Source organism: Cricetulus griseus, chromosome 3 (assembly GCF_003668045.3).
Source record: "Cricetulus griseus strain 17A/GY chromosome 3, alternate assembly CriGri-PICRH-1.0, whole genome shotgun sequence".
In the NCBI taxonomy this organism is placed as follows: domain Eukaryota; kingdom Metazoa; phylum Chordata; class Mammalia; order Rodentia; family Cricetidae; genus Cricetulus; species Cricetulus griseus.
Window position 1 is genome coordinate 282,813,530 of NC_048596.1, and position 13,985 is coordinate 282,827,514.

The 13,985-nt window shown below is 37.6% G+C and overlaps 1 long non-coding RNA gene across 2 annotated transcripts; it reads left to right on the forward strand.

Annotated features, from left to right (window-relative positions):
- The first annotated feature begins 1,775 nt into the window (after window positions 1–1,775).
- LOC113835039 lies at window positions 1,776–13,450 on the forward strand. Of its 2 annotated transcripts, XR_004769447.1 has the most exons (3): window positions 1,776–2,020; window positions 9,340–9,423; window positions 13,186–13,450. It is a non-coding gene; the product is annotated as an uncharacterized LOC113835039 (long non-coding RNA). The 2 variants fall into 2 exon arrangements; XR_003484149.2 differs by lacking the exon at window positions 13,186–13,450 and having other exon boundaries at window positions 9,340–11,172.
- The last annotated feature ends 535 nt before the right edge of the window (window positions 13,451–13,985 follow it).

Below are 13,985 nucleotides of genomic sequence, written 5' to 3' on the forward strand. Positions count from 1 at the left end.
GACTCTAGAAATTAGAATCAAGTTTTATGGTGGCAAAAGCCAGCAGAAACAAATGTTTGTACATAACTCAGGAGAAGATGATGGGGGTGCAGAGAGACAGTACAAGCCAGAAAGATGTGTGTGAGCCCTGTAGCTGTCCTACTCTTTGCTTTCTCCTGCTAGGTCTAGCTCCCAGTTCCCACTTTGCAACAAACAGATCCATGAACTGTATTTTAAAGATAGGACATTTACACAGTATGTGGGGGAGGGAATTGGAGGATACCAGACAAAAACAAGCAGGGATTGGAGTGGAGAAAAGAGAAATAGGTAATGGGGAACCACTTTTGTTACCTCTAGTCACTTGCAGTATTTGTAAAGGTCCTGAATAATATTGGGGTCGAGGGTGTGAATAGTTAACCACATTTATATTGATTATCTAAGAGATATTGAGGCTAGATTTTATTGCAAAAGTGAATAAATTTGGGGTCCTTCTGGTTGCATGCCAGGGGAAGAAGCTGAAGGTTTTCTAAAAGGCACCTCAAGGAGGAGCCACAGGTATGGACCATGGTGTTTCCATGGGTAAGGAAGAGAAGAAGGTCCTACAGTGTGTCCCCAGGATTTAGGGAGGATGAATAAGAAAGACACAAGACATTCAAGGGAAAAGACCAAGTAACATATAAGTGCATACCTATTAGAATTATACCTGACTTCTCAATGGAGACTCTAAAAGTCAGAACGGCCTGGACAGATGTTCTACAAACTTGAAGGTACCACAGATACCAGCAAAGCTATCAATCAGAGTAGATAGAGAAAAATATCCTATGATAAAACTAAATTTAAGCAGTATCTATCTACAAATCTAGTTCTACAGAAGGTTATAGAAGGAAAACTTCAATCTTAACAGGTTAACCACACCCAAGAAAATACAAGTAATAAATAATATCAGCCCAGGAAATTAAAGGAGGACACAAAACCCCACACTATAAAAACACAATACACGCATCAATAAATATGACTCATTGATAACTCTCAACATTAATTGTCTCAAAAATTAGACACAGACCAACATATTAGACTAGAAAAGATAATCCATCCTTCTGCTGCACCCACAAAATGCACCTTACTATCACCTCATGGTACAGGAATGTAAAGGATATCCCAAGCAAAGGGACACAAGAAGCAAGCAGGTATATCCATTTTAATATCTGAGAAAATGTGCTTCAATTCAAAACTAATCATAAGATATGGGGAAGGACACTACATACTCATCAAAGGAAAAATCTACAAAGAGGATGTTACAATTCTTAATACATATGCACCAATGCAAGCACTATAGTTATAATCAAATATTAATCCTCACACTGTTATGTTGAGAGACTTTAGTACCCCACATTCACCAGTAGAAAGATCATTCAGACAAAAACAAAAAGGAAATGCTGAAATTAAATAAGATCATAAGTTAAATGGACCTACCAGATATCTATAGAAATTCCCACTGAGATACTAAATATACCTTCTCCTCAGAAGCCCGTAAAACTTTCTCCAAACATCAGTACATAAAGTAAATCTCAAGACATTTTTAAAAGCGAAATAATACCCTGCATCCTATCTCATCACAATGGATTAAAGCTGGATATCAACAATAGAAATGGCGTATCTTTGTCTGGGCCAGGTCAGGAATCGTTGTGCTGTGTCTTTAAGGACAGTGTAATCCTATGGGAGGTGATCTTGTCAATCAGGCCTCACTAGCCAATCAGGCCCTCCAGGTGACCTGTCAGTCACAAGAGGTACAGGGCTCTTCCTGCCGGCAGCAGTTTCAGACTTGTCTCTGAAAAGGAGCTAGTTGCTTTGTGTGTGTGTGTGTTCTGTGCTGTGAGCACTGCTACAGGGAGCTGAGTGGAGAGCTTGGAAATCCGGGAAACCACGTCATGCTGAGTGAGGGGCTGTTGTGATGGGGAGAAGCAGACGGTGAGGTGTTGGAGCCAGTGTGGTGGGTCCGCCCCGGATCTGAGTGGAAACCTGCAGCCAGATTCCCTGTCCTGTAAGTTTCCACATGGTCCATGCAAATCCCTGAGCCCAGGGGCAGGCCTCTGAATAACTTTGGTCTGTGGGCTGGATCTACTCGAGACAGTGTTTCTCTGTGTAGCTTTGGAGCCTATCCTGGCACTCGCTCTGGAGACCAGGCTGGCCTGGAACCTACAGAGATCCGCCTGCCTCTGCCTCCCGAGTGCTTGGATTAAAGGTGTGTGCCACCAACGCCCGGCTAAAATGTCATTTTTTTTCAATGCTTTACTGCCATAATCCCTTTGTTTCTATTTTCCTTTGTTCCCTGTTTAAGAATTTAATTCCATTTTTTCTTAAGTGCTGTTTGTTTATTTATTTATTTATTTATTTATTTATGTATATCAGTGTAGAGCATTGGTTCTCAACCTGTGGGGTCCCAGCTCCCTTTTGGCGAATCAAAGTACCCTATCACAGGACTTGCCTAAGACCACGGGAAAACACAGATGTTTATATTACAATTCATAACAGCAAAATTATAGTAATAAAGTAGAACTGAAAATAATTTTATGGTTGGGGGTCACCACATCATGAGGAACTTTGTTAAAGGGTCACAGCATTAGGAAGGTTGAGAACCACTTGTTTTGATCAATGTCTCCTGTAGCTCAGGCTCATCTCATACTGTATAATTGAGAATTGCTTTGAACACCGAATCCTGCTTCTGCTGCCCAGTTTTGGAAAGACAGTCATGCAACTCCTTCCAGGATGGGACTTTACTGGTGTCTGGGAAGGGAAAATAACCAGTAAATGAATATCCTCCAAGTTCTCAAGATTTTATTGTGAATTTACAAAGAAGGAGGAACCTGTGTAAGAATTTCATTCACCAACTGTAAAGCAGATGTAGTCATAGTACAGAAAGGGAGGGGCAAGAAGAAGGAAGAAAGATTTCCTGCTGTTGACATTAACCATGTGGAGTCAGGTGATCAATTTCAGATATTCCATAAATGTCCTGACTGGCCATTTCTCAGTTGCATGGATCAGGTGATCAAAATCTAAATAACAGAACTTATCATGAAACCAAATTACTGTAGTTACAGCATTTCAACCTAAATAGAAGAACTGGATAAAATGGTGTTGCCCTGCCTAACATAACTATTTTTTCCAAGTTTAAGATGGTAGTCCTAAGAGAAACTTGGTGTGTTCTCATACAAATCCCTAGTCTCTGGAGTGCATGGCCATAAAGCCTGTTTCAACTTTGTAACATAATTTTGGGGGGATTATAACTATATTTTTTCCACTGTCTCTTTCCTCCTCCAAGGCCTCCTATAGCCCCTTCCTTGTGTTCTCATCTATGGCCTCTTTTTGTTTAACAATAGGTACTGTTTGAATGTGACCTGTGTTTAGCTGTAGGACCTCCCAGCTATGAAGCAAAGGGTTGGCTGTGCTGGACATTGAGTGTGTAATTGAATGTGTACACATGGGACCCTGTGCCTTGGAAGAGGAATAGGAAGTGCTCTGGGACATTGGAGGATTTTACTAAACTATGAATTTCCCAGATCAGGACCCTGGCTGACTGTAGTGTGGAAGGGCAAAGCTGGGAGAGCCAATGTGGTCTGAGTCATTTGATCTCTCCTCACCCAGTAGGGTAACTGCTAATGTCCTGAAGCCCATCAGGGTCGTCTTCACTAATGATGAACTTCAGGAAGGCTTAGCCATCAGGAGCACCAGTGGGAGGTAGCTTACAGTTTCTTTCCAGGATTCTCCTCTTGTTCTACTGTGGGGAGCTATAAGGAAGACCACAAGCCATGCCATGATGAGTGTGGGGCCCACTGTCCTCAGACCAGGAAGAACAGGTTGGCTGAGCTATCAAAATCTGAACTGCTTGGGCTGGGATGGACCATAAGCCAGAGTGAAGTTCTGTTGGTCCTTGTGTTGACCTGGGCAGTGGCCCTTGGCCTCTGAGTTTTGTTGAATGTGGCTTTTCTGGGGAGAGGGATGCTCTGTCATCCTGACATGGGATACTATGAAGTGGTAATATTACTGTCCAGTGTGCACACACAGGAGTTGCTTTTGTTGTGCAGTGGGAAGTCAGATTGAAAAACTGAAGGTCTGGTTTCTAGAAGTTCTGCATGTTACCTTCCACTTTGAGGTTTATCTTACAAATGTTACAGATAGTTTAGAAACTGGTAGAATGGAGGTGATGAGCGTCATCCTTCAGCAATACATGATTAGAATGTTTTCAACTTTCTGCTACTGACAGCCACCATGGTGTGATTCAGTGAAGTTCATTTCTAGGTCACAAAAGGAGTTTCTGAGCTTTAGAGGTATTTCATATTAGAATAGTATTTTGAAGGTGTATATGAAAGATGTCACATCTTGTGACATCATCCATGTGGCAGAAAGCAGATATTAAATTATTCCTCACATTGTCTTTTGATTGGACATCACTGGGGCTGGGTTTGTCTGAAACCACAAGGGGGGCACGAGGGGCTGTAGAGTCATAGAAGACTCTGGAGGAGATCACTTCTGTTTGCTGTGAGGTCTCTAGAGCATGGGGCCTCTCTGGAAGAAATATCAGTAGCTGTAGGGTCACTTTTAATTAATTTTGTTGGAGTTGTGAAATATATGTTTAATTTTTGTACACATAGAATCATAGGTGTTTGGCTGAGTATCCTTTGTTTTTTTTTATTTTCCTGCTTCTGTTCTTGGCTTTTTCTCTCCATCCTCTATTCTTTTATAAATATTGTATACATTCTTGATTATTGTAGCTTCCCTGGTAAATATATAAGTCATATTGTATCAATGTGTGTACTGTTTATATGTTGACCTAGAACTGAACTTCACCGAATCACACCATGGTGTCTGTCAGTAGCAGAAAGTTGAATACATTCTAATCATGTATTGCTGAAAGATGATGCATATATATATATATATATGAGTGTTTCCACTTTGTATGTAGCTTTGAAATCAGCTTTTCTCTTATAAAATGTTAGGCATTATCTTTGGACTGTATTCAATTTATGGTTCAAATTAACCATAAACAACATCTTAATATTGATGTATCATATTCCCTAGGATCATTTTATATTTTATTTATTTATGTGTTGTTGTTAATCTGTAAAAGACTTTTAGATTATTGGATAAAAAGTATTATTGGGCTTGGCAGTTGGCTCAGCACATATTCTTGGTGATGACCTCAGTTCAGATCCCAGCACCCAAATCAGGAGGCTCATAGATACCCACTACTTCAGGTTTAGGGGATCTGATAGGCTCTTTTGTGATGTGTCACCTGTACACACATGGAAGACATTCCCTCAAACATACACATAAAAAAACAGGGATATATTTGTTTTCAAAAGTTCTTTTTACTCATAAAGCAATTAGAGCAAAACAAGTTCTTTTATGTTTTTAATAGAAATCATACATTGTTTCTTTAAAAATCTGTTCTCTTGCATTTGGTTTAGAAAAGGGTTCCTTTCCTCATCCTGATGCATTTAAGGCAATCATCAGTCATAGGAAAGTGGTCCTAACTTTTGTGAGCAAGAAGGTAGATATGCATAACTAGTATAACATTTTAGTATGACAAGGGACATCACACAAGGTTCGTATTCTGAATTCCCAATTATGGTCCTAAGCCTATCCTGCCAGGGCTGCTCATCTGTGCAATGTATCTTAGCTGATGTTCAGGTCCAGTCTCTAACTGAAGTCTCTGATTCATGGGTCATGATCCTGGGGGAGATGCTCTATCCCCAGGGCTGATCAAGGTGATGTCTCTTCACATGTCTAGAGTAGAGCTTTGGTCTCTGTTTATATACTGTCCAGTGGATGTCATGTTGTTCTAGGACTGTGTCTGGTTATCTGGAGTGAGTGATATTGCTAAGTTCTTGTTATCAGATACAGCCTTGGGTGTATTGGGGTTCATGACTAAGCTGTTTTTACATGTCTAAAATGTGTGTTTTGGGGATCCAATGAGATGACCATGTGGATTTATTTTTTCTTTCAGTTTGTATGATAGATTTTCCTATGTTGAACCATCCCTGCATCTTTTGGATGAAGCCTACTTTATCAGGGTGGATTTTTTCATGTCATCTTGGATTTGGTTTGCCAGAAATTTATTGAGTAATTTTCCATCAATGTTCATGAGGGAGATAGGTCTGTAATTATCTTTCTCAGATGAGTCTTTGTATGGTTTGTGTATCATGGTAACTGCAGCCTCATAAAAAGAATTTGGAAATATTCCTTCTGTTTCTATTGTGTGGAACAATCTGAGGATTATTGGCATTAGATCTTCTTTGAAATTATGATAGAGTTCTGCATTGAAGCCATTTGGCCCTGCAGTTTTTTTGGGGGGAGACATTTAATGACTTCTCTTTCTTTAGGGATTATAGGTCTATTTAAATTATTTATCTAGTCTTGATTTTATTTTGGTATGTGGTACCTATCAAGATAATTGTCCATTTCTTTTAGATTTTCCAATTTTGTGGAGTACAGGTTTTTGAAGCATGGCCTAAAGATTGCCTGGATTTCCTCAGTATCTGTTGTTATTTTTATTTTTCATTCTGTTAATTTGGATATTTTCTCTCTGCCTTTTAGTTGGTTTGGATATCTTGTTGATATCACTGATTCTTGGTGTTGCTCTTTGTTTCCATTTTACTGATTAAAGCATAGACGTTTATTATTTCCGGCTGTTTACTCCTCCTGGGTGAGTTTTTTTTTTTTTGCTAGAGCTTTCAGATATGTTAAGTCATTAGTGTGAGATTTCTCCAAATTCTTTATGTAAATACTTAGTGTTATGAACTTTCTTCTTAGCACTGCTTTCATAGTGTCCCTTAAGTTTGGATATGCCATGGATTCATTTTTATTGGATTTTAGGTAGTCTTTAATTTCTAGTTTTATTTCTTCCTTGACCCAGTGGTAATTCAGTTGAGAGTTGTTCATTTTCCATGAGTTTGTAGGCTTTCTGATGTTTGTGTTGTGATCTGGTAAGATTATTGGGGTTATTCCAAATTTTTGTGTCTGTTGAGATTTTATTTGTGACCAAGTACATGAACAATTTTAGAGAAGATTCCATGCTGTGCTGAGAAGCAGTTATATTCTTTTATTTTGGGTGAACTTTTCTGTAGATACCCGTTAAGTCTTTTGAACCATAATATCTATTATTTCCCTTATTTCTCTGTTAAATTTCTGTCTAGCATACCTGTCCACTGGTGAGAGTGGGATGTTGAAGTTTCTTACTATTAATATGTGTGGTTTGATATGTGATTTAATCTTTAGTAATGTTTCTTGTACAAATGTGGGTGCCCTTGTATTTGGGTCATAAATGTTAATAATTGATACTTCATTTTGATGTTTTTTTCCTTTGAATATGAAATGTCCTTCTCCATCTCTTATAATTAATTTTAGTTTGAAGCCTGTTTTATTAGATATTAGGGTAGCTACACTGGCTTGCTTCTCAGGTCCATTTGATGGGAAATTCTTTTTTTTTTTTTGGTTGTGTGAGCCTAGTCTTTAATGGCTGAGCCATCTCTCCAGCCCAGGAAATTCATTTTCTAACTCTTTATTTTGGGATAATGTCTGTCTTTCAAGTTCATATGTGTTTCCTGTGTGTTGCAGAAGGATGGATCCTGTTTTCATATCCATTCTGTTTTTCTGTGTCTTTTTATTGGTGGATTGATACTAAGAGATACTAATCCCAAGTGATTGTTATTTCTTGTTGATTTTCAATTTTTTGCCGTGGTGATGTGATGGTGTGTGTGTGTGTGTGTGTGTGTGTGTGTGTGTGTGTGTGTGTCCTTTTTGTGTTTTGATGCTGTGAGATTATCTATTGCCTGTGTTTTTGTGAGTACAGCCAACTTCCTTGGGTTGGAGTTCTCCTTCTAGCACTTTCTGTAGGCCTGGGTTGTAGGTATTGTTTAAATCTGGTTTTGTCATGAAATACCTTGTTTTCTCTTTCTATGGTCATCTAAAGTTTTGCTGTGTCTAGTAGAAGAGATCTCCTGGGTAAACTGGGGGCAGTGTGGGTGGGTTGGTAAGATGTGAACAGTGGTGTCTGGCTTGGTTGGGGGTGGAAGGAAGGGCACAGTAATTAGGGATATATCTCGATATAGGTCATTTTGGGGTTAGGGAGGGACCTGGTGCTAGGGAATCTCCCAGGAATCCACAAGGATTACCCCAGCTAAGATTCCTAGCAATAGTGGATATGTAGCCTGAACTGGACATCTCTTATAATCAGATAGGTGACTACCCTAGTTGTCATCAGAGAGCCTTCATCCAATAACTGATGAAAACAGATGCAGAGATCCACAGCCAAGTGCTGGTTCTTTGCCATGGCAGATTCTTTTTTTTTTCTTTTACAATGAAAATAACTGAGAGTCCAGTAATGTTCGTAATTAGCACCCAATGTTGTTTCTCAGTTTTTTGTATGTTAACATTATGAACAAACAAATCATAAATATAAAGCATCTGGAATTCTGTTGATTCTCTAGAGCCATCCATCTCTATGTGTGACCAATGTGTATGGACCCCCTGTTTTGGCAGAAATGGTGATAACATGGGGGCTAAACCTAGATTCTAGAATACAATATTCCTGACCTGAGGTGTCATCATGGAGATGAAGCAATTCCCGAAGAAATTTCTTCTATCACAGTTTGCACAGACGTGTCTGTTGGAAATATGCATAGTTGCTTTATTCCATAGGATGTTATAGTAGTCTGTCGTGGATGTTGAGGTTGGGGTGTGAGTTCACGTGGGTCTGTGGAACAAAGACTCTGATACACTTTTAATAATGTACTTAGCCTTTCACAGCTGCAGGGGTCTCTAGCTTCAGTGGACTGAATCATTTTAGTTTTCTCTGTATTTACACTTTAGCCAGTATATGATTACCATATACTCAGAACAACTTGAATGAGGCTTCCAAAAATACAATGACAACTGCAAATCTTGATTCATCAGATACCACAGTTTTCCTTGTTTCCTCAATCAAATAAAGGCATGATCTGGTACACCCTGTTTGCCCATCTTTCTTGTAGTTGATCATACAATTTTTCTGATGTGTACTGAGTACTAATGATCTGTTTGCTTGTCTCTCTATGTCTTTTAATAAGCATTTCTTTAACATGTCGATATCCCATTCAAAGGTTGCAGAAATGTCAGAGGTGACCCTCCTATTCAGTTTTCCTCTGACGTGACCTTGTGATTACTTTAGAATTTCTGTGTCATGGAATAAGTGCAGGAAGCATGAGAAATATAGTGTATTTTCAAAGATGTTTACATTTATACTGTATAACTTTCTTTTTATACATTTATGGTATATTTTAGAATGCAGGGACATATGACAATGTGCATGTTGACTTTACTTAGGAAAAGTGGGCTTTGCTGGATCCTTCCCAGAAGACTCTCCATAAAGATGTGATATTGGAGACTACAGGATCCTTACTGCTATAGGTAAGACTATGAATTTTCCTTCACATTTTAAAATAAGGAGGCAACTGTTTCTTGGTTATTGATTTTCTTCTGTAATTACAATTGAAACTGAGCAAGGATGATATGAATGAATCAGTCATGTTACTAAGGTTCACTGAATCTTAGAACTTAGAACCTTAGAACTTAAATGTTGCATGACTTCCAATAATATATCAGGCATTTTCTAGTACTATATTTTAGGCTACACAGAAGGTAATTTTAATGTGCAAGCTAATACAAATATGCCTGAGAAGAAATTTTTTTTCAGTTTAAGTAATAAAAATTTTATTTAGAATTTCTGGGATGGTGGTTAAATCTCCCCCCACTCTGGGGGGAGAAGAAATTTTAAGGTGTGTGGAAGTTTTAAAGAAAGCAACAGTGTAATTAAGCACAGCTTAAGGTTCATTGATGATTATTAAATTTCCACAAAACCATATACCAATGCATTTAGTTTCATAGCACTCATATTACATAAGGTATGCACATTGAATAAGTAATAAATACATGTCCAAAACCTTGTAATAATCAAATAGTTCATAGTAAAGCTTGTGTTATTCATATGCTTGTGATTTTGCTAAGTTTAGTGAGAGGAGGGGTAGTTACATTCAAGAGCCAAGGGCGACTGTTGTGGAGAAACCTTATTCTCTACATCATATGTCTGTAAGGAACAGAAAGTTAAATGCTACCAATGCAATGTGGACACCTCTTATTTGTTATTCTTCCTTTATTAGGTATATCATATGTCACTCTCGATACTAGCTATATAAGCATAGGGATATGGAAAGAAGCAACATATCCCTCTCTCTCTCTAAGAACAATTAGAAGATATGTAGCAGCACCCAATTTGAATAGATTTGTTGAATGTGATGCAAATTCACAAGTAATTACTTTTCCAGCTTTCATTGGAAATATCTCAACAAACTCACACTTCATAAAATCCCTATGTGTGCTAGGAATGTATATATACTTCTGTTTGTCCTGTTCGTTTAACAAATGTAGTATGACTCACACTATAGGAAAACTTATGAGTTTTTCTAGTTATCTTCAAATATGTGAAAAATCTCATATAGAAAAAAAGATGCTATAAATGTGAGCCTTTGCAGGTATTTTCAAAGATCCAAAACCACCCTTAGAAGCAGGAGCAACATGAGTGTAAAACAGCGATAAAGCCTTAAGACCTGATTTCTCTTTACAATTAGACCAAATTATAAAATTAATTCATACAGATATATTCAACAGTGTAATGGATGTGTTACAATTTTTAACTGTGTCATTTATGAAAGAAGTCATACTGGAGAGAAACCTTCTGAATATTCTCAAAGTGTTAAAGCCTATGCATATCATGGTTATCCTCAAAGGCCTGAAAGACTCCATACTGGAGGGAAGCCCTATAATTGCAATCAATGTGTGAAAGCATTTGCATATCATACTCATCTTCTAAGTCAGAAAATAACTGATACTGGAGGGAAACCCTATGAATGTAATCAATGCATTAAGGCCTATGCATATAAGTCTTCTAATGTATAAAATAACCCATACTGGAGAGAAGCACTATGAATGTAATTAATATGGTAGATTCTTTTCACAGGACTGTAGTCTCCAAACACTTAAAAGAACACATACAGGAGAGAAAGAAACCCTATGAATGTAGTCGATGTGGTAAAGCCTTTCATGTCACAGTATTTTTTCAACTAATAAAAGAACACATTGGAGAGAAACTCTATGAAAGTATTGTGGTGTCAAGCCTTTCATGTCACATAATTTAATGCATAAAAGAACATATATTGGAGAGAACCTCTATGAAAGTGATGTGTTAAAGCCTTTGCACATCATTGTAGTCTTTGAAATTCTGAGAAAAAAATCATACTGCAGAGCAAATATTAATGTAGTCAGTATGGTAAGGTTTTGTACTTTGTGGTGTTCTTTATACAAGAGTAAAACTTTTAGTGTTCAGTCATTCTGTTATAGCCTGTTCATATCACAAATAGTCTTTGAGGACCTGAAAAAAACTCATATAGAAGAAAGTCTGGCTATAAAGGATTTCATAAGATCTTTAGTCAACACATTCTAGTTATATAAGAGTATTCTGGAGAAAATAATTTCACAGTGTCAACTATCTGTTCAAACAGTATAATGCCTGTCTTTATTTTGTTTGCACTTGCAAACTCATATGGACAAAGCCCTACAAATTTAAATGCTAAAGTAACCCTTTTAGGTTTCCTCTTCAATGACATGAAATAACTAATTCAGGTATAAAACTTCATGAATGTTTATTTGTGCCTTTTCCATTGTGATAAAACATAATGTTTATATCAACTCATGAAAGAGTTTGACTCTTGGTTCCAGAGGGATACAGGATCACAGTGAAAGTGGCATGGCAACAGGTGTCAGACATGGCTGCTACATATCATGATGCTTAGATCTCACATTCTCAACCTGCAGGATGAACCAGAGGGTGGAAATGGGAAACAGTGTGCTTATGTAAATTATGAAAGCATACCCCAGGACATATTTCCTCCAGCAGGGCATCATTTCCTAATTCATCCCAAATGATACCACCAACTAAGAAGTATTGATATCTCTGACTCCAAGCCTACATGCTTGTTTTCTGTTATATGAAGCAGTCCATGTACTGGAAAACTATAAGCCTTTATATGCCTCAACATCTGGGTTACAGGAATGAATGCATACAAAAGAAAAATAGTCAGGATTGGAAATGTTCAATGATTTTAATTAATTTTTATTTTGTTATGTCAGTGTGTCTTCAGATATATGCATGTGATTAGATGCGTAAACCCTTTAGTCTTCCTTTATTTATTTCTAACAGGAATTACAGAATGTTGTCAAAAAAAAAACCTCACTTGGATTCTGGGCAGGGACTTGTCTTAACTGATTGGCCCTGTCTTTATCCCTCTCATTATTTGTTTTTAAGATTTTATTTATTATGTATACAACATTCTGCTTCCATGTATATCTGCACACCAGAATAGGGCACCAGATCTCATAACAGATGGTTGTGAGGCACCATGTGGTTGCTGGGAATTGAACTCAGGACCTCTGGAAGAGCAGTCAGTGCTCTTAACCTCTGAGCCATCTCTCCAGCCCTCCTTCTCAGTATTTTATACCATTGTATCCTCAGTATTAGGAATTACAAGAAGTTGTCAAACACCTGACCTTGGTCCTTGGAATGAACTTTTAACTGCTTGGTCACATCTCTAGCCCTATGATATTTTAAACATTTATACGTCATCTTGACATTAGAAAATAAGGAAGAATGAGAAAAATCTTATTCATGTAAACAATATGGTAAAGATTTTGCATATCACAGTTGACTTCAGTTTCAATGAAAAAGTTCTGTTTCATCTATTACATTATACCCTTGAAGCAAGTAAATTGTTTACCATATTCATGCAAGTATGATGGTTGAGATCAGAGTATTGTGGTTTGCATTTTGAAAGTTTTGTAGTAGGTATTGAAGTGTCCTGTATATGTGGCAAATCCACTTACTGAAGTTTATTTGCTGGTTCATATATTGCTTCTTTGACTCTGTTCATCTTCTGTTGTATTTTCACTTTGTGATAGGCATTTTTTTCTGCTTAAATGTATAGAATGGGTTGCCCATTATCTAAGTGGTTCATTGTTTACTTAAATATCAGACAGGGTTATCCTACTTTTCACATAAAGGTGTCTGTGAAAGGGTGGTGGCTTCTTGGTCCTTGTCTAATTTTTTTTATATTTCCACAGATTTCCTCCAGATGTCGTTTGTTTTCCATGCTGGCTTGGATGTCAGTAATTAGTCAGGGCTCCCTTTGAACTCATAGGTCTGGTGTTTCATCCTCCTGAGTTCAAGACCAACAGTAGATGATGTACTCCTGATGTGTGCTCCTTTGTAGACATGTTTTAACAATGTTAATATTAACATGCTTAATAGAAGATAAGAAAATACTTCATGTGTCTATCCCAAGAAGTGTCTGGTGGAGATATAATAAAATAGAATAATCATCAATCATCTGTGTATCTCATAACATAGCTTGTTGTATTATGGAGATGTATATAGTTTTCAACATTCCTGCTTCTTCATGATCCAGTTTTTATCCATTTGGCACTCATCTTGAAGTATTTTCTCCTAAAGGAATTATCTACAGATGCCAGGTAATGTAAAGACAGATTTATTTTTTAAAAACATGTCTGGTGTGTGTGTGTGTGTGTGTGTGTGTGTGTGTGTGTGATGATGGGTTAGAATGGGTAACAGATATGTTTGTGGGTTTTTTTTTAGTCTTATTCACATGTGATCAAGGTCAGGTTGCCAGTCTTGCACACAACATCACATCAGTATAATATTGTTCTCTATTCAAAGTGGAATTATACTATCATTTAAGAAAAGATCAACACAGGATCTATTTATGCTCCCATCTTTCTGTATTTTTGTTAGTTTATTCTTGGGTACTTTACATTTGTGGTACCAGCACCGATGTCCCCAGGAGCCGGGGAGATGAAATGCCAACTCAAGGGATCATGCAATGAGCTACCACATCTGCTGTTCT